This window comes from Nicotiana sylvestris, chromosome 8, assembly GCF_000393655.2.
Source record: "Nicotiana sylvestris chromosome 8, ASM39365v2, whole genome shotgun sequence".
NCBI lineage: Eukaryota > Viridiplantae > Streptophyta > Magnoliopsida > Solanales > Solanaceae > Nicotiana > Nicotiana sylvestris.
The window spans coordinates 1361152-1383042 of NC_091064.1; the positions used below are offsets into that span (position 1 = coordinate 1361152).

At 39.4% G+C, this 21891-nt stretch overlaps 2 pseudogenes; both read left to right on the forward strand.

Moving 5' to 3' along the window:
• Positions 1-19303, forward strand: part of LOC104246809 (taxadiene 5-alpha hydroxylase-like) — a 32215-nt pseudogene extending 12912 nt beyond the window's left edge.
• A 573-nt stretch (positions 19304-19876) lies between these two features.
• On the forward strand, positions 19877-21891 carry LOC104246810 (taxadiene 5-alpha hydroxylase-like; annotated as a pseudogene).

Here is a 21891-nt window from a genome sequence, read left to right on the forward strand (position 1 = left end):
TGAACCAGTTAAAGATCGACCACGGAAAAATCCGCAAGAATAGCATCTGTGTCCGTGGATTTGACGGAAATGGAACAGCCACTGTAGGGGATGTTGTACTTGAATTGACCATCGGTCCAGTCCTGTTCACCATGGAGTTCCAGGTGCTAGATGCCACAGTATCTTATAACCTTTTATTAGGACGACCATGGATTTATGCAGCCAAAGCAGTGCCCTCCACCCTACATCAGATGGTGAAGTTCGAGTGGGAAAGACAAGAGGTCGTGCTACACGGCGAGGACACGACGTGCACCATGGGTGGCGCCATCGTACCTTTCATAGAGACCGATGATGACAAAGGTCCTTGGGTCTACCAAATTTTCGATACAGTGTCAGCAAACAAAATTTCTGAAGGAGAAATCATCCCGCACCCTAGGGTATCTGCCGCGACAGTCATGATGGTCTCGGAAATGCTGGATAATGGATTCGTGCCGGGAAAAGGCCTGGGAGTCGAGCTTCAGGGGATTGTCCAACCTGTCTCCCTGCCTAAAAATCTGGAAAATTTCGGATTGGGGTTCAAACCAACTGCAGCGGATGTAAAGCAAGCGCGGAAAATGAAGAAGAAAGTCTGGTATCTTCCCAAACCCGTGCCACGTCTCTCAAGATCTTTTGTCAGAGCAAGCGCCAAAGGTCCAGCGGTCCCAAAGATTCTAGGACCATTGATTGGTATGGATGGAGACCTGAATCAGAGTTTCGAGAGGCTATTCGCTAATGTCAGTATGGTAGAAGCTGGAGAAAGTTCCAGCCGTGTAGAGATACAATTTGTGGGGCCTGAGGCCAAAACCAACAATTGGACGGTTACTCTTCTCCCTGTCCGAGGGGAGTCTTGGTAGTAGGCTTTGATTTATGTTATGTTTGTTTCGTTTTGTTCGGATTATTCCAGGGTGTAATCCAAATTTGACTTTTGTTTTGTAAAAGTGTGAACCCTTTTATCCCGCAAGTTTAATAAAGTTCTCTTCTTTTGTCCCATTTTAATTTTTGCTTTGTTCTTTTCTTTCTGAACAGTTCTCTTTTTACTGGTTCTAATGACAGGCATGCACAACGGATCTTCGATCTAGTCTAATAAATCAATCTGAATCAGACTTAATGATACAAGAGGTCGTTTGTGACGATGACTCTGAATGTGACGAAGATGAAGCCTTCGAAGAGATAAACCGAGAAATGTGCCAATTTGAAGAAAAACCCAAGCCTAACCTAAATGACAATGAGGCTGTGAATCTAGGGGACACTGATAATGTCCGAGAAACCAAAATCAGCATCCATATTGAGCCGAATGTCAGGGAAGAATTGATCAAAACCCTCGTGGAATTCAAAGATGTTTTTGCATGGTCATATGATGATATGCCGGGATTAAGCACCAATTTAGTGGTTCACAAATTGCCCACTGACCCGGCATACCCTCCGGTCAAGCAAAAGCTAAGGAAATTTAAGACAGAAATGAGTGTAAAGATCAAAGAAGAGGTGATTAAGCAGTTGCAGGCGAAGGTCATTCGGGTCACTCGATATCCCGAGTGGTTGGCCAATGTGGTACCAGTTCCAAAGAAGGATGGGAAAATCAGGGTGTGCGTCGACTACCGCAACCTCAACAAAGCAAGTCCCAAGGACAATTTTCCATTGCCCAACATCCATATCTTGATCGATAATTGCGCCGGGCGCGAGATTGGATCCTTCGTGGATTGCTATGCGGGTTATCATCAGATCCTAATGGACGAGGAAGATGCGGAAAAGACAGCTTTTATTACGCCATGGGGAACTTACTGCTATCGGGTAATGCCGTTCGGACTGAAGAATGCCGGGGCAACATACATGCGAGCAATGACTGCTGTGTTTCACGACATGATACACAAAGAAATTGAGGTGTACGTAGATGATGTGATCATAAAATCTTGGCGGCAGGAAGACCATGTAGCAGACCTAAGGAGATTCTTCCAAAGACTCCGAAGGTATGATATCAAGCTTAACCCGGCCAAATGCACATTTGGGGTTCCATCAGGAAAGCTGTTAGGATTCATCGTCAGTCGACGGGGGATTGAGTTAGACCCATCCAAAATCGAATCCATCCGAGATTTGCCACCGCCAAAGAACAAAACAGAGGAAATGAGTTTGCTGGGTAGACTCAATTACATCAGCAGGTTCATCGCTCAACTCACAGCAACTTGTGAGCCCATATTTCGGCTGCTGATAAAGGATGCTACGGTAAGTTGGACGGCAGAGTGTCAAGAGGCTTTCGACCAAATCAAAGGGTATCTGTCTAATCCACCCGTATTGGTCCCGCCTAAGCCAGGGAAGCCCTTAATTCTTTATCTGACGGTCCTGGAAAATTCGTTTGGTTGTGTACTGTGGCAACATGATGACACGGGAAGGAAGGAGCAGGCCATCTACTATCTTAGCAAGAAATTCACAGTATATGAAGTCAAGTACACTCAACTCGAGAAAACATGTTGCGCCCTAACTTGGGTAGCTCAGAAGTTGAAACACTACCTGTCCTCGTATACTACTTATCTCATATCCCGTTTGGACCCATTGAAGTATATCTTTCAGAAACCTATGCCCACAGGGAGGTTGGCAAAATGGCAAATTCTGCTCACAGAGTTCGATATCGTCTATGTGACAAGGACAGCCATGAAAGCCCAGGCGCTGGCTGACCATTTGGCAGATAATCCGGTCGATGAAAAATACGAGCCTTTAAGAACGTATTTTCCCGACGAAGAGGTAATGCATACAAACGAGCTGGAGTTACCCGAGGAACCAGGTTGGAAGCTTTTCTTCGATGGAGCTGCAAACGCCAAAAGGGGTTGGAATAGGAGCAGTACTCATTTCTGAAACAGGACGCCATTATCCTGTTATAGCTCAACTACGCTTCTATTGCACCAACAATGTGGCCGAGTATGAAGCTTGCATTTTGGGTCTCCGATTGGCTGCGGACATGGATGTCCAAGACGTCTTGGTCTTGGGAGACTCGGACCTCTTGGTACATCAGATTCAGGGTGAATGGGAAACACGGGACTTGAAACTCATACCTTATCGACAATGCTTGCACGATCTGAGCAAGCAATTTCGATCGGTAAAATTCAAACATATCCCGAGAGTTCATAACGAGGTTGCGGATGCATTGGCCACCTTAGCATCAATGTTGCACCACCCTGACAAAATGTATGTTGATCCTCTGCACATCCAGGTCCGTGATCAGCACGCTTATTGCAACGCCGTAGAAGAGGAAGCAGATGGCGAGCCCTGGTTTCATGATATCAAGGAATACCTCAGAATGGGAATATATCCGGAATAGGCCACTAGAGATCAAAAAAGAGCCCTTCGACGTTTGTCGAATGGTTTCTTCCTCAGCGGAGGAGTTTTGTACAAAAGAACCCCGGATTTAGGATTGTTGAGATATATAGATGCCGGTCAAGCCACGACGGTTATGGCAGAGGTACATGCTGGAGTTTGCGGGCCACATATGAGCGGATATGTATTGGCAAGGAAGATCCTTAGGGCAGGGTATTATTGGCTCACCATGGAACACGACTGTATCACTTTCGTGAGGAAATGCCATCAGTGCCAGATACATGGAGATCTGATTCATTCTCCGCCAACAGAGTTACATACGATGTCAGCACCCTGGCCGTTTGTTGCATGGGGCATGGATGTCATTGGACCTATCGAGCCAGCAGCATCCAACGGTCATAGGTTCATTCTAGTAACCATTGACTACTTCACCAAATGGGTTGAGGCTAAAACCTTCAAGTCGGTAACTAAAAAGGCGGTGGTGGATTTTGTGCACTCCCATATCATCTGCAGATTTGGGATCCCAAAAGTAATCATCACGGATAACGGTGCGAATCTTAACAGCAGCCTGATGAGAGAGGTATGCCAACAATTCAAGATTACACACCGCAATTCCACCCCATATCGTCCCAAGGCGAATGGAGCGGTCGAAGCAGCCAATAAGAACATCAAGAAGATACTGCGAAAGATGGTGGAAGGATCTAGACAATGGCACGAAAGACTACCCTTTGCTTTGTTGGGTTATCGCACTACCGTACGGACTTCTATAGGTGCAACTCCCTATTTGTTGGTATACGGAACTGAGGCCGTAATACCAGCAGAGGTCAAAATCCCGTCCCTCCGGATTGTCGCTGAAGCCGAGATTGATGACGAGGAATGGGTCAAAGCTCGATTGGAACAATTGAGCTTGATAGACGAGAAAAGATTGGCAGCAGTGTGCCATGGTCAGCTGTATCAGAAGAGAATGGCGAGAACATATAATAAGAAGGTACGCCCCATGAAGTTTGAAGTAGGGCAGCAGGTATTGAAGAAGATCCTCCCACACCAGGTCGAGGCAAAAGGCAAGTTCGCCCCAAATTGGCAAGGGCCTTATATCGTGACCAGAGTATTGTCCAATGGAGCTTTGTGTTTGACGAATATCGAGGGAAGATGTATTGACATGGCTATCAATTCAGATGCAGTCAAGAGATATTATGCGTAATTTCTTCGATTATGGCAATTGTTGGTTCGTTTGTTTGTACTTGGTACTTGTTGGATAATGAAATGACGGAGGCAATTCTTTCTTCTATCCAAACACTCTTTACCCTTGTTTCCCCCTTTTGAGCCTTAAGTCATTCTTTCATACCCCTCTTTTGGAATCACTAAACGGAAAAGATATGAAAAGAGAAAGAAGAAGAAGAGAAAATTTTTAAGAGAAAATGAAAAAAAAGGAGAAAAACAAAAAAAGGAGAGAAAGAAAGAAAAGAAAACAACTAAACAAAAAGAAAAATGATAACAAAAGAAAAAAAAGAAAAGTCAAATGAAAAAGAGGAAATTGGGAACTACGTTTGACCTGATTCCTCAAAGAGGATACGTAGGCGCCTCACGGCTCGGTCATAGTATGCATAATATCCATAGCATGCATAATAGGCACAGTGTGCATAACGCACATAGCCCAACATAGTGTAAAAAGTAAAATCCCCCAAACAAGAAAACTGGGGCAGAGGTTATGTTTTAAGGTTCCAACAAAGGTTTGATTCCAAAAGTTGTAGCGTATCACCCATCAAGTTATTTCATTTTTGTTAGCCTTTCTCTTATCCCCACACCGAAACCAACATCGACGTCCAAAAGACCTCCCGATCAATATCCAAGAGGTGCCAAGTCAGGCAAATAAAGCCGAGAGTAATACATTGATCCCCGGCAAAAGAAGAGGAGCATAAAATGGGAAATGAATTGATCTCCAGAAGAGAGGGTCATATCGACGGCACTCCAATCCTCTGTTGAAAAATATATAATAAAATGAGAGAGTCTTGGCGGTGAAAACCTTCGCAGGCACCACAAGGCGACGAAAGATGAGGGATATAAAACGAGAGAGTCTTATTGGTGAAAACCTTCACAGGCACCATAAGGCGCCGGGAGCTGAGAGAAAAGAGAGAGTCTCATTAGTGAAAACCCCTCGAAGGGCACTATGAGGCGACGAGACAGATCAACAAAAGGATCCACATTCACAAAGAAATGGACGCCCATTTATCCCCATCAAGTAAGGTCATCTGGCAAGTTGATTGATACAAATAGACTGGGTCGGGAATCTATGGGGCACGTCATGATCACAAGGACCGGTCATGTTATCCAGATAAGTTCTTCTCTTTTCCTTTTTCCACCAAGTATTGGTTCAGAAAGATTTTCCTCCTTTTCTATCTTTTTCATTTTTTTTCTAAGAATTCGTTTTGAAAAAGATTTTTCAAAGTTTACTACCAGAGGCCGAAGGGGTACGAAAGCAAAATACGAAAAGGGTAGGCCAAGAGCCGAGGCAATAAGACAAAAGGCACGGGTGAAGGACTTGTGGACCAAGTTCCGAAGAGGTTTCCCCACAGAATGTTGATAAAATCCCGGACCCGAATCCGAAGTGCTAGACGCCACAAGAAAGGGAAATCAACCGGTGCGAGATATCCTCGGGCAATGCAATTCTATGCCTTGCAGCTCCGGGAGGAAGTAAACCCCTGAAGGGAGTAGTTTCGGGATTAAAAGAAGACTCCCACAGCATGTCCTGAAAAGAGAAAGCAGAAAGGGGGATAAAGGGAAAACCACCCCCAGCAAGCAGCGTCGTCCACCAACCAGTTGTGGGAGCATAGAGCAAAGAAAAGAAAAGGATAAAATCATCCCCAGCGGGAAGGACATCGCTGCCCACCATGATTAAAACTAACTAAATCTTTTGTTTGCTGCAGGAAATAGAGGTTGATGATGGCAGCAGGACGCAATGCCAGAAAGGTCACCAAAACCGGAGAAGAAAATTTTCTGCCGTTGCCAAAATTTTCTCGGAGGAACGGGGAAACAAAATAATTTTTCATGTCTTAGTTTAAATAGGCGCCCACCTGTATAACGAGAGGAATAATTTTCAGTCTTAGTTTAAATAGGCGCCCACCTGTATAACGAGAGGAATAATTTTCAGTCTTAGTTTAAATAGGCGCCCACCTGTATAACGAGAGGAATAATTTTCAGTCTTAGTTTAAATAGGTGCCCACCTGTATAACGAGAGGAATAATTTTCAGTCTTAGTTTAAATAGGCGCCCACCTGTATAACGAGAGGAATAATTTTCAGTCTTAGTTTAAATAGGCGCCCACCTGTATAACGAGAGGAATAATTTTCATGTCTTAGTTTAAATAGGCGCCCACCTGTATAACGAGAGGAATAATTTTCAGTCTTAGTTTAAATAGGCGCCCACCTGTATAACGAGAGGAATACTTTTCATGTCTTAGTTTAAATAGGCACCCACCTGTATAACGAGAGGAATAATTTTCATGTCTTAGTTTAAATAGGCGCCCACCTGTATAACGAGAGGAATACTTTTCATGTTTTAGTTTAAATATTTCAGATTTTGAGAGCAGTAGCCCCACCAGAAGGCCGAAGGTTACAATAGGAATATCCAGCAGGAAACAACAAAAATCCCCCACACCAGGAAGCAGAAGGTTGCAAACTCAGGCGCACGAGTCAAAAGGATGCGTTTTGAAAGAAGCGGCTTGTGAACATTAGACCGTGCCCAGCACAACAAATCTGATGAAGAAAGTTGTACCACCGAAGGAATCATTGAAAAGCTTAATGAAGAAGGCCATGCCCCCTAGCGGACCAAGAAAATGATGAAAACTGGTACTCAGAAGAGCAAAAGGCCAGTACCATCCCTCAAGTTCACAAAATAAAAGCATCGGAGGAAAACGCAAGCCGACAAGAAAGCAAGGCGACAAGAACAAGTTGAAGATAGAGGAGATCTTATGGTCCACAGTCTAGCCTAGCTTTTTGTTTTTCCTTTTAGAACAATGTAACAAGGAGATCAGTTAGCGGTAACATCCTACAGCAGCATGTAAGTAGCACACAACAGCGGTAAACACTACAGTCACACGGTAGTCCCAGCTACCAAAATTTCCCGAACTACATTGACCTGATTCCTGTTCAGCCCAGGATATGTAGGAAACCTCGGAAGCAAAGGTTCGGTCAAATCTTTTTTCAAAAATGCTTCACACGGAGTACTCGGACGAGCAAAAATCGCTCGCTTTATCTTTGCGCGAAAACCCTTCGTGTCTTCGGGCAAAGAGGGGCAGTTGTAAGCACGTGATTTTTGCTTCACGGACAATCACTCCAAAAAGAAATAAAAAATAATGGCAAATGGCCTCGTTGTACAATTTTTCGATTTTTACGTGACACGTGTTGGTAGTCATTTGTGGTTCTGCCCATTTTTCGTTTAATCTTATCAAACAAAATACAAAATATGTATGTCATTAAACCATAATTCGGTCATTAAAAGAAAATTCAAAAAATATATATATGCATCTTTTATTCTAGGTTGGGATTTAACCTACTTAAATATTTCCATATGTGTGTGATAATTATGTTAAAGTGTTACAATATTGGTTGTTTTAATTTCATTTTTTTTAGTTATTTATTTTTATTTTTATTTTAGTTCATTTAGTTTAAAACTAGAAAACAAAAGAAAGAGTGCTGAAAATCGTTTTGGGCCAAAAAAAATGAAACAAAAAATAGGCCAAGTCCAGGACACCGATCTAGCCCAAACACAGGCTACCCGGACACGGTCCAAACGGCGTCGTTTCTGTCCCGTCTAAGTTGGGCCGTTGATCTCAAACGAATCAACGGCCAGGATCACATCCACTAGACCCGTTAATCTGGTCCGACCCATTTCCTTACCCGGTCCAACCCACCACACGCCTAAACGACGTCGTCCTTTATAAGAGAATAGATCCTGGCCATAGATCTCACTTGATCCAACGGCCAGAACCTATACCCTCAATGCATATATAAACTTAACCCTTTTACCCCGCCCCCTATCCAAACACCCACCCCTCATTCCTTCGTCTCTCTCAGAAGGGACCAACCCTAACACCCAAACCCTAGCCGCCACCCCACCCTTCGCCTGAAAGCCGGCGGCAGCGATGTCGTTGGCCGTGAGTCTAACACCCCTGAACCACCATGACCCCCCCTCTCCAAATCCATACTCAGGTTACCTCGAATCTTCCCCGAACGTCTCGAATCTTCATTCGAAGATCCGAGACCAAACCTAGATCTACACCAAACCACCCCATATTCACCTTGGTCACTCCCCTAACGTCCGTGAGGCCTTAACTAGCTTTGGTTCCGGTCAAATGCAAGCATAACTTGTCAAATCCCAAATCTGAGTCCCAGAACCCTAAAAAAACCAAACCTGTTTTCGTTTGAGGTAAGTTTCCGATGTAATCGTCCTTTCTTGCTTTTTGTTTAGGAGTTATGCATATGTTTATGGTTTTGTTTAGTTTGTTTTTGATTATTCTCTGTCCATCTTCAAAGACCCTTTTGTTTGGTTGATTTCTTTTCTTGAATGTTAGTTGAGTGTTATAAGATGTTTAGTCACTTCGATTGATATTGTCGGTTAGTTAAGTTTCAAAAACTGCATAATTGAATGTCCCGAGTTTTGAAATAAATTGGTACCCTGTTTAGTCTATGTTGTTAGTCGTTTAATTGTTACGTATGATAGTTCGTATAGTCGACCTGAGTAACGTCGTCAAGTAATTAAGTTTGTAAAGTTCCATCGTTGTCCGGAAAAGGCCTAAAACACTCAGTTTGTTTCTGTTTTAAGTTTAGTTGATTAGCGATTAATTAGTATATGTTATAACTCGCGAAGTCGACTCGTCACATGTTTAACGTTAGTTTCACAGTATTAAATAACAAACGACCTAACTGGCTGATTTAGGTTAGTTTCACATCCAGTTACTGGCTGATTTTTGTGAAGGTTTGTTTGGACTGATTATAGTTTGGTTTGTTAGCTGTGGGAGGGGGGATTCGAACTGGAAAATCTGACTGAGTGTTCAGGATTGAAAGAAGCTGTCAAGTGTCAATTAAAATACTATTAATGGGGAACAAAACACAAGGGCATGGGAATTAAATGAATACTTAACTAAGCCCATAACCCTTGATTAGAGTAATGAGACAGAGCATGGGGGGCTGATTAAGGATTCCAAGAAAATGTCTTTAGGCATGGGAAGCTAAGGGGTATGGGCAGACCATAATTGGCAGAATCCAGGCAGCTTAGCTGCACTGGGTTGTTGGCTTATAAATAAGCTGTTTCAGAACTTAAAATGGGGGAGGGGACTTTTGGGTCTTCAGAAAAAAGAAGAAAACAAAAAGAAATTTTCAGAACACTTTAACTAAACACTGTCCAAAACTGCACAAGGAACTAAGTTGGTTAAGCTGTTCTGGCCAAGTCAGTTATTCTAACTGGGGTTGTTACTGTTCCACTAGGAGAAATCTGTTTGTCTTCTGCTGTGATTGTTACTATACTGAGCTTCTGTGTGTTGCGGATTGAGTTTTGGTCTCACTGATTGTCGAAGTTGTGTTGGTTATTTGCTGAGCTTTGGTGGTTATTGAATTTCTGTTGCTATTGCGTAGAACACTCTGGTTCCTTTCTCGGCTGGTTTTTTTTTCTACTATCCTGTTTCTGGGATTATTTGTTTGTTGCTCGACCACTTGTTAACTTCATCCTTGTGGCTGGTTGTTTGTTGCTGGGTTGTTGCTGTTTATCTGCTGCTGCTGTGTTTGCTGTGTACTACTCAACTGATCTTTTCCTTCTTCTTTTGTCTTCCCAACCAGGTACACAATTAATACTATCAATGTAACTTGAAAGTTGAGCATGAATACAAAAGAGAAGATCTGCAGATGTTGTTTTTTATATACATGGACTGTTATATTGAATATCATGTAATGTATAATAGTTTACATTTTCGTTTGGATACTGGAAGTAGCCTGCATGCCTAGTAAATATCAATGTAGGGTAATTGAATGTTAGTTTGTATATATGGGCTGGTAGTTAAAAGTATTCACAAGGCAGTAGGTTACATATTGAACTTTAGTCAATTTTGTTCAAGCATGTCATTGAATGCCTGTCATGTACAAAGCTATCCATTGTTAGCTAAGTTCATTTCCTTTTGATAAGCTACTTTGTTATAATTGATAAACCACACTTTTAGAACAAAGAATGCAAGTTTACGGTCTCAACCTCATAAAGGTCGAGCCCAAGTTGAAACGAACCAAGCAGTGCCTGGTCGGAAACCCAGTGGCCCAAGCCTGGCCCATCCCGCACAAACTGGGTTTGGGCCCACGAGATTCGTTCGCTTGTCCGTGGGGCGCGGCCTTGTTTCTTATTTTTTTTAAGCATTCTGAATTCTGCTATAAACGACCTGCAAACATATAATTAACTAGGACTATCTATGCTTTCAATTAGTAGAGACAAGCACGACAAGAAACGTAGTTGCTATAGGATATCCTGTTAAAACAAAGACGAGATGAGCCTCGACAAATAAAAATGCACAAGCTGCGGGGCCCTCGTTAAGAGTATATTATCGAAGCATTCTGTTTCCAGGACGGGTCGTTTAGCAAATCTCACGACCCTACCCAAAATAATAATGCGCTAGTTACTTTAGACGCGCCTTTAATAATATTATCTCCTTAAGCTCGGGTGCACATTTATGTGACCCAAATCCAAGTCTCAATGAAATCGAAATGTGTCTCTAATCACGGGTACATTGATTGTGACGTGGTCTGAGATGCATTTCCATGACGTTGTAAATCCTTTTAATAATGAATGAGACGAGCCTCGATAAACAAAAAATGTAGAAGCTGCGGGGCCCTCTAAATGTATACATATATTAAAAACACTTAAAATTCGGGACATGCCGTTTAGCAAATTTTACGATTTTCCCCAAAATACCAATACGTTAGTTGCTTTAGGCACGCCTTTAATAATTTAATTTTCTTAAACTCGGGTGCACATTTATGTGACCCAAATCCAAATCTCAACCGAGTCGAAATATGTCAACAACCATGGGTGCATTGATGTAACGTGGTTCGAGATATGTTTTCACGACGTTGCAATTCTTGATAAAATAACAGTAAATGACAAAAGCGGTTTAAAAGTTAAATTTTGCACATAAGTTCACACTTGTATAAAATCAGATAATCAAGCCGAATATAACAGTTGAGCGACCGTGCTAGAACCACGGAACTCGGGAATGCCTAACACCTTCTCCCGGGTTAACAGAATTCCTTATCCGGATTTCTGGTACGCAGACTGTAATATGGAGTCATTCTTTTCCTCGATTCGGGATTAAAATTGGTGACTTGGGACACCCTAAATCTCCCAAGTGGCGACTCTGAAATAAATAAGCAAATCCCGTTTCGATTGTCCTTTAATTGGAAAAACTCCTTTGTACCCTCTCGGGTACGGAAAAAGGAGGTGTGACATTAAACATGTTTAAGATATCCCTTTGCCTTACACTTTTCTTCAAAACGTGCATTAACAACAATTGCATCAAGTACATCAATGATAGGGTCAAACATAAGAATAAAATTGTTAAAGGATTTGAAATGAGAACCCCATCGAGTATCACCAGCTCTAGCAAGACCTAATTCTTGATTTAAGCCCCTACCAATTTCAAGCTCACCTTTACGTAATGCTTCTTCAATTTCTTCCGCTTGAGATTCGCGAAGTTCATCTCTACGCTTGAAAGAAGATCCCATCATATTTAAGATATCGGAAACAACCAACAAAAGTTCTTGCACTTCATCACATCTTTTAGACACTGCAACAAAAGTTAGTTGAAGCTGATGAACAAAACAATGAATAGAATGGGCACCTTTACTTTCTTTTTGCATCAAGATTTTAAGCCCATTTATATCACCTTGCATATTGCTTGTTCCATCATAACATTGTACCCGTATGGAAGATGGACTTAAAGAATGTTGAGCAAGTAAACCAATAATTCCATTCTTTAGAGACAAAGCAGTAGTTTCACGAACATGAACAATACCAATAAATCGCTCCATCACACTTCCCCTTCTATCAACATACCTCAAAACAATAGCCATTTGCTCCTTACATGACACATCACAAGATTCATCAACTAATATGGAAAGGTGATCATTATTTAAATCCTCAATGATACATTTAACTGTTTCCATCTTACATGCAGTAATAATATCCTTTTGAATGTATGGAGAAGTCAATTGATTATTCTTTGGAGCTTTTTTAAATGCATCGGCAACAATATGATCACATCTTTTAGTATACCATCTAAGAAGTTCAACATAGTTACCTATATTGAGAGATGATTCATCTTCACGATGTCCCCGAAATGATAATCCTTGGTGTAAAAGATATCTTATCACATCAACTGCAGCCTCTAAACGAATCTGATATTCTAGCTTTTGTTGATCAGATTATTTAGCAAGTACACTTTGAATGGATTGTTTTTGTCTCAACAAATCATCACTTTTCTTTCTTGACTGATTATGAATACTATTTGGTCCACTAATATGCATATCAAATCTATCCTTCTTGTTCCAACTTGTAAATCCTACACTTGAAAATACATCTCCTCCCCCTTGTTTGATGCATTCATCTTGAAATAAATAACAATAGAAGCAAAAAGCTGCATCTTTTGTTACGCTATACTCCAACCAATCATATTCAGAAAACCATTGAGGATTAAAGCGACACAATTTACCATAAAAATTTCTTTGAGGAAATTTGTGCTCTCGAAGTTGGAAAGCACCTCTTTGAAGATATGTTTTTCGTATTGCATCACAGTCATTTGGATGATATTTTAGAATTGTTAATCTTTCCCCAGGATCAACTTCTAAAGTGTCTAAATTAACTCTTTCACTTTGTCGATATTGTTCTTGTTCCGACTCATTAGTCCTTTCTTCCAAATTAGATAAATCTTGAGATGTTGAACTTGAATTTTGAATTTTGGAAGTTGCAGTATAGAATCTCTTTATTGTAATTCAATCTGAATCAAAAATTCAAGTATCCACTTTATTCAAAGATTACTACTACAATTTTGTAATACTCTTATTTGTTTTTCTAGATAACTTAAACTCTTATTTTTATTATCTAATAACTTGGTCTATTACAAAAAACGACAATCACTATTCATCGAGCTAAGTAAGTGATGAATAGTAGATTGATCAGCACGACAATAATTTATAATTAACAACTTCATTAACTCCCAAAATCATTAAATACACCAAAAAAATTAATTATAAATTCAAATTACAAAATAGATTCACACTTCTAGTCATAAAGAAATAAAAAAAGTAAAAGTACAAGTACTTAATAAAAAACTATCATCGAAAGAGACAAAGAATTAGTACTAACCTAATGCAATTTAGCTTCTTTGGAGTTTGAAAATTGAAAAGTGGGCAACATTACTTTTTATGCTAATTTAGGGCAAAAAATCGTTTTTAAAGTGGGCAGCAGTTCCTAATTCAGAAAGGTTTTTAATAAAGAGACTTTTTCCTTCATATATCATATATGAAACCTTATTACCAAAAATGTGCATAGTTTCTTATTTACCCGCCATGTTCACAGTTATTCTACAAATATTATACCATTCATTAAATACCAATTATTAGGAGTTGATTCCTTCCTAATTAGGCGCGCTACAAATCTAGAACTAAATATTCTTCCAGATATTCCTATTTAGGCGCGCTACAATTATGGAAGTAAATATTCTTCCAGATATTTCATTAAATAAGGAATCATTGTAGCATTAAAATTCCTTATTTAGACATCTCTAATATTTTTTTTCTCTTTGAGAGATCAAAAAGAAAAAAAATTCTACAATCTTTTACAAAAAATGCAATTATGTCGAAAATTCCAATTAAACTACAATCGAATGGGAATTGAGATATTAAAATTCAATGTACTCTGTTTGTAGATATTTTGTAGATAAATTGTAGATTATTTGTTTTCTGATTGTAGATGCTTTGTTTTATGTTTTTACAAATCAAAAACGACCAAAACTTCTACAAATCTTCTGCAAAAAATGCAATTATGTTTAAAATGCCAATTATGCTACAATTGAAATGGGAATTGGGATACTAAAATTCAATGTAACCAGTTTGTAGATAATTTGTATTCTGATTATAGATGCATTGTTTTCTGTTTTCACAAATCCAAAACGACTAAAACTTCTACAAAATCTTTTGCAAAAAACGTAATTATATCAAAAATACCAATTAAGCTACAATTGAATGGAAATTGGGATATTAAAATTCAATGTACCCAGTTTGTAGATATTTTGTAGATAAATTGTAGATTATTTGTAATCTTGTGACGACCCGGTCAGTCGTCACATGAGTCACCGCTCCGTTTTCCCCTATTTTAGCTTCTTTATGCTTCGTTATCCGTGTTTTATGTGATTGGATTGATTAGTTCGAGTTCGGAGAGGATTTGGGAAGAAATGAGACACTTAGTCTCTTTTAAGAAGGCTTAAGTTGGAAAAGTCAACCGTAAGTTGACTTATGTGTTAGAACTCGAAAGTGAGTTCTGATGGTTCAGTTAGCTTTAGAAGGTGATTTGTGACTTAGGAGCGCGATCAGAATGGGTTTTAGAGTTGTGGAGAAGATTTAGGCTTGAATTGGCGAAGTTGATAGTTTGGCGATTTCCGGTTGATCGGCGAGATTTTGATATAGGGGTCGGAAAGGAATTCCAAGAGTTGCAGTATCTTCGTTGTATCATTTGAGATGTGTGTACAAAATTTCAGGTCATTCGGGTGAGATTTGATAGACTTTTGATCGAAAACATAATTTAAGAGTTCTTGGAGTTCTTAGGCTTGAATCCTATGTTAAATTAGTGATTGATAATGTTGTGAGCGTTCTGAAGTTTTGAACAAGTTTGAACGATGTCATGAGATGTGTTGGTACAATTGGTTTGAAGTTTCGGGAGTTCCGGGTAGGTTCCGAGATGTTTTAAGCTGAAAATCATAGCTGTAGCAGGTCCAGAAGGGTTGCAGGCCTCGGAACTCACCCGCGCAGTCCGCACAAAAAAGAGTGCGACCGCGGTATGTGATGTGCAGACCGCACAAAATGAAGTGTGGCCGCGGTGGTTTTGTGCGGGTCGTGGTAGTTTTGTGCGGACCGCGGTGCTTTTGCACGGACCGCGGTGCTTTTGCATGGACCGCGGTGGTTCTGTGCGGACCACGGAGGCTGAAATCTAAGGAGTACTCTATAAATACGAGGTTTTGGGTTTTATTTAATATTTTGACCTAGAGAGGTCGGATTTTGGTGATTTTTCGAAGGTTTTTCAAGAAATTCATCGGGGTAAGTGATTCTAACTCAGATTTGGCTAGAGTACATGAATCTATCATTGAATTCATCATTTAATTCATGATTTGGGATGGAATTTGGGAAGAAAATTGTGAAACCTTTCAAAAATATAAAATGATGATTTGAAGGACCAAATGGTATCGGAACTGGATAATTTTGGTATGGTTAGACTCGTGAGGATATGAGGATTCTGAAAATATAAATTTTACCCGATTTCGATACGTGGGCCCGAGGCTCGGGTTTTGCTAATTTCGGGATTTTTGATATTTTTCGAATGTTTTCGCTTGGGCTTTGTTCCCTTAGCATATTGTGACGTATTCGTTCTGATTTTGGATAGATTCGATGCACGTAGAGGTCAATTCGAGGGGCAAAGGCGTCACGAGCTAGAGAATTAGCCGGTTCGAGGTGAGTAATGATTGAAAATGATGCTCTGAGGGTTTGAAACCCCGAATTGCACATCGTAGTGCTATATTGAGGTGAGACACGCGCTCGATGATGAGCGTGGGGTCTTTTACTACTGGGGATTGAGACTTGGTCTGTCCCGACTGGTGATTTTACCGCGTATTTGACTGAAACTTATTTGTTATCATCATGATTTGGGACTAATTGCCTTATTTGGGCTTCGTGCCAACTATTTGAACCCTTTGGGGATTTTTACTGATTTTCCTCACTATACTTGTTAAAAATCGTATCCTCGGTCATGTTTCTCTCTGTTTTGAACGATTCAAGTTGGTTTTGTCATACTATTCCTAAATGAGAGGAATTTGTGGGCTGAGATCCCTATCTTCTATTATTGTGCCCGAGAGGCTGTGAGGTTAATGACTCAGAGGGGTTGAGAACTTAATAGTGAGGATACTATATATATTATGGATCAGGCTGCACGCCGCAGCAATACTTATATGGATCGGGCTGCACGCCGCAGCAATATAGCGATTGGGCTGTAGGAGCCCCTCTAGAGTCTGCACACCCCCAGTGAGCGCAGTCGACTATTTTTATGGATCGAGTTGCACGCCACAGCGATGTACGGATCGGGTTGAACGCAGCAGCGGTTATTCTGATTTCTGTTGTTATGAGAGATATATGGGTCAAGAGCTGAGAATGAGCAGCACCAAATGATGAGAGTGAGCCCGATGAGCTGATACTATTTTGAGTGACTGACACCGTGCTCATGAGGTGGATTTCTGCTTGTTATTTACCTGCTAAATTACCGTTTTACCTGATTTAAAGAGATTTCACTTGTCGTCTTCACTGATTTACTGCTTTAAGTTATTTTTACTGCTTGATATAGAATTACTTTGTGCCTTTACGTGTTTTCTTGCTTTCAGCCATTATTTATGATTATTACTCTCTAAGTCGGAGTACTCACATTACTCCCTGTACCGTGTGTGCAGATTCAGGCATCGCAGAGTCCGCTCCTGAGTGTTGATCCTCCCAGTCCAGACAGTGTTTTCGGAGACTACGAGGTAGTTGTTGGCGTCCGCAGCCCCTTGCCTCCCTTATCTTACTATTTTCATGTCCTTGAACTTCTGTATCGGATTTTGTATCTAGTAGACCGGTATCCGGATTTATTAGTTGCTCATGACTTGTGACACCCCGGTTTGGGTTGTGTCGGGATGGTTTCTACTATTGTTATCATTATTTCCGCAAATTATGGTTATTATATCATGTTTTAGAACTATTTATGATATTTAACTGTTTAAATGAGGTGTTCTGCTTGGTCTGGCTGACCTTGTCTTCACGAGAGGCGTCATCACGACCGGGTTCGGAGTTAGGGTCGTGACAATTCTGATTGTAGATGCTTTGTTTTTTGTTTACACAAATAAAAAATGACTAAAACTTCTACAAATCTTCTGCAAAAAATAGTCTACAATTTATCTATAATTTATCTACAATTGCTGCAATACAATATATGTCATGTCTTCTTCTTCTTCTTCGAGTTTCAATCTGAAATTCAGCCAAAATCAAGTCTATATCTTCACCAAAAACCCTCAAAATTGAGATATAAACTCCAAAACATATTCTCAATTATTTACAACAACACCCAATCAAAACAAATAATGATTTTTGAAAACCCAAATTTGAATTCAAAACTTCAAAGTTTTTTAATGGCTGTCAATGATGGAATTGCTGCTCTCTTGTCTCTTTGATGGTTTATTCTTCATCATTGAGAAAATTTGAAGCTGAAGGTAAATGCGTGTATGAACTTTGAAGATTTGACTTCAATTTTGATTGGTTTTAGAAGAAAAAAGCTTGAAATTGGACGTTAATGGAAGGGTGTTACATATGTTTCTCTAGTTTTAGCAGAGGGAATAATGGGTTTGAAACGTGGGTGTGGGGAGATACGTGGGTGAGGGTGTGAGTTTGGGAGAGAGAAACGTGGAGGGTGGGGATTTGGAGGAATATACGGTAGCGTTAATTAAGGAGTATTATACGGTAGATTAATTGTACAGTTAAAACACATTATGGTATAGAATTGGTAATTAGGTATACTAAATGTAATTAAATCATACCTTAAACATTGAGGGTAATATAGTTTCCTATATAGAATAGGAATGTAAAAATTCCTTTAATAAATTAGGGTCAAGTAGTTTTTATGCTAATTGAGGGCAAATAATTGTTTTTAAAGTGGGCAACAATTCCTATTTCTAAAAGGTTTTTAACAAATTAGTGTCAAGTAGTTTTTAAATACAGCCCATAATTTTAGTAATAGGCCCCCGTAACTAGCAGCCAAGGGAGTCAAGGTAAAACACGTAAAAAACTATTTGAGCCAAGGGAGTTCGATCCCTTGACGTCTCAGAGCAAATGGAAGCTATCAACAGCTGGACTAATCAGTTGTTTCATACAAGTGGTGTCATTTTTAATAATTTTATCTTATATTACAGTTTTACTTAATATATATATATATATATGTAATAAAAAGTTTCGACGAAGCGGTGTCCCGTGATACCGCTTGGGCCCATGTAAATCCGCCCATGGGAGGTGCGACCTTTCCTGGACTCTGTGTGAACGCTGGAAGCTTCGTACACCAGTTGCCCTTTTCTATAAGCGTTTAACTTGTTATAGCAAGTTACCTACCCGTGATTACTTTTTCAATGATGTGTAAATATTTTTTAAACTTTCAGTGCACAAAACATCAAACAAAAGCATTCTTCATCCATTGATGTGATCTAAAATGGTCTTAATTTTTTCTGTTTCTATGTAGGTGCTGTGGACAACATATGGAACACATTATAGTCCGGAATATTTTGAAGATCCTCAAAAATTTGATCCAAGTAGATTTTACAAGCCAATTCAACCATATGCATTTGTGCCATTTGGTGGAGGGCCAAGATTGTGTGCTGGCTATCAAAATTTCTCTCAAGTCTTTATAAAAGCATAACTTTGTTACCTAATTGTACATCGGGATTCTAGTTCATTTATGTTAGTGGGTTCTAAGTTAATAATGTATATATATTTATAAAATTCTTTAAGATAAATACAGAGTTTGGACTAAAATTACTGGGTTCAGCTGAATATGCAAATCCCATGCTAGCTTCGCCCCAGGTTGAACATACAGTGAAAAGGGAACTTATTAGTTCACACAGTGATCTGCCACGGAGACACTTTTTTGCAAGTGCTGGAGTAGCTGGTGCTTGAAAATTTATATGTTTACATAGGTGAAACTCGATTTCAAGACCTATTTGCTCTGATACTAAATTAAATTTTGTATGGAACCTCATCTGAAATATTAGAAGGTCTTGTAATAATTATTTACTTTAATCTCATTTGAATAAGGAAAAAGATTTTGTCAAGAAAATTTATTATGAAAATGTCGAGAATCATTATTCATTCCTTTTATATTCTTTGACTCAGTTACTTACTTACAATATTTTTTTATCTAAAAGTACACTTACATCTTATTTTTCTTAGATAGAATAAACGAAAAAAGGGATGCTTGTATTGTGGTTTTTATAGGTGCAAGATATTTTTTTTCGAGAAAAGATTTTCTCTTCCAACATCATGAGTGGGTCAACCAAACCGACACACCTTCTCTTTCGGATTTAAAATGGGTCCACCCCTTCCATCGCAAGGCCTATAACGCCCTTGCAATATCATTTTTGAATATAATTCCTCGAATTAATTTAACTCATATGGTTTTACCAAATATGTGACAATACATTAATACATGGCAAAATCTGAATTTAATATTTATGACTGTTTTTTCAACCCCGAGTCGAAAAATATGGAAAAATCTTCAAAACAAGAAAGATGGGATCAAATATGGTTGTTGTCAGTGGAGCCGAAGCATATAAGTTCTTATTGTCTAATGAATTCAAATTGTTTATAAGTTCATGGCCTATTTCTACAGTACAACTTATGGGCAAAAATTCCATAATGGAAAAGCAAGGGGATATACACAAATCCCTTCGTGGGATTATATCCTCAAGTCTTCTTTTTTTAAGCCTAGAGACTAGTAAAAATAGCAGGGCTAGCCATTTTCGGATTGGTCAGTGAAAAATAGCCAGCGTTTGCAAAGTCACTGAAAAATAACCACTATTTTGCTGCAACATGGAAAGTTCCAGCATAATATACTGGAGATCGGTGCACCTGTGTATGAACTTCCAGCATAGTATGCTGGAACTCCAACACACGAAAAGTCCCCCATAATATATACTGGAGATTGGAGCATCTGTGTATGCACTTTCAGGTCTTTGGCAGTCAATGTTGTGTTTGAGTGTTTGATTGGAATTGATGTCAAAAAAGGATTAATTGACACATTTGAGAGAGTCTTGGGAGGTGTTGTTTCACCACCATTTACGTTTTCAGGGTCAAAATATTCAAGAGCAATAAGTGCAAGATTGGAAATACAGAAAATGATTCTTGAAATTGTGAGAAAAGAGAAATAGAAGAACAAGGAAAAGAAGGAAAGTTAGAAGAGACATTACTTTCTAAATTAGTGACAGCAATTATTCACGGGTGAGATAAGTGAAGAAGAGGTTGTTGATAATGTTGTTTTGCTAGTATTTGCAGCACATGATACGACGTCGTTTGTCGTTGCCATCCCAGCTGCTACGCGCTTCTCCTTCAAGGTACGTAACGTTAGAGAAAGCATACTTTTAATTACTTAATTATATTAGTAAACACGTGGAAATACTTTTGCTTCTTGGTTAACCGTGACATTTGAACCCTAGATTCCCTTAGATTTTTGTTCTGATGTCATGTTAAATCGTGTGACGATCTTATCTGATAATTACTTAATTATATTGTATGTTTCAGAATATGTCGATATCACGAACAAGAAAAGACCAGGTGAAATCCTGTCATTGGAAGACACCAAGAAGATGAAATATACATGGCAAGTTGTTCAGGAAAGCATGAGGTTGTTCCCTCCAATCTTTGGTTCATTCAGAAAAGCAACTGTTGACATTGAATATGAAGGATTTACAATTCCATAAGGGTGGAAGGTAAGAATTAAGGATCTTATTTAACTAACAATACACTAATATTATAAGATATTTTTATACTATAAGCATTTAGAAGGGGAGCCTTAGAGCAACGGTAAAGTTGTCTTCGTATGACCTATAGGTCAAGGCAGTGGCGGATCCACGATTTATAGGTCGTAGGTGGCTCAATTATTTTAGTGTAAATTCTAAATGGTCAAACATAATCATAGTAGGTGCTCATAGTCAATTATCAAATTTTTAGATATTATCTATGAATATATTGCACAATTTCGCCAAATCCTTCCAAAGGTAGATTCGCCACTGGATCACGAGTTCGAGCCATGGAATCAGCCACCGACGCTCGCATCAGGGTAGTCTGCCTACATCACACCCCTTGAAGGTGCGACCCTTCCCTGGACTCTATGTGAACGTTGGAAGCTTCGTATACCTGTTGCCCTTTTCTATAAGTGTTTAACTTGTTATAGCAAGTTACCTACCCGTGATTACTTTTTCAATAATGTATAAATATTTTTTAAACCGTCAGTGCACAAAACATTAAACAAAAGCATTCTTCATCCATTGATGTGATCTAAAATGGTCTTAATTTTTTCTATTTCTGTGTAGGTGCTGTGGACAACATATGGAATACATTATAGTCCAGAGTATTTTGAAGATCCTAAAAAATTTGATCCAAGTAGATTTGACAAGCCAATTCAACCATATGCATTTGTGCCATTTGGTGGAGGGCCAAGATTGTGTGCTGACTATCAAAATTTCTCCCAAGTCTTTATAAAAGCATAA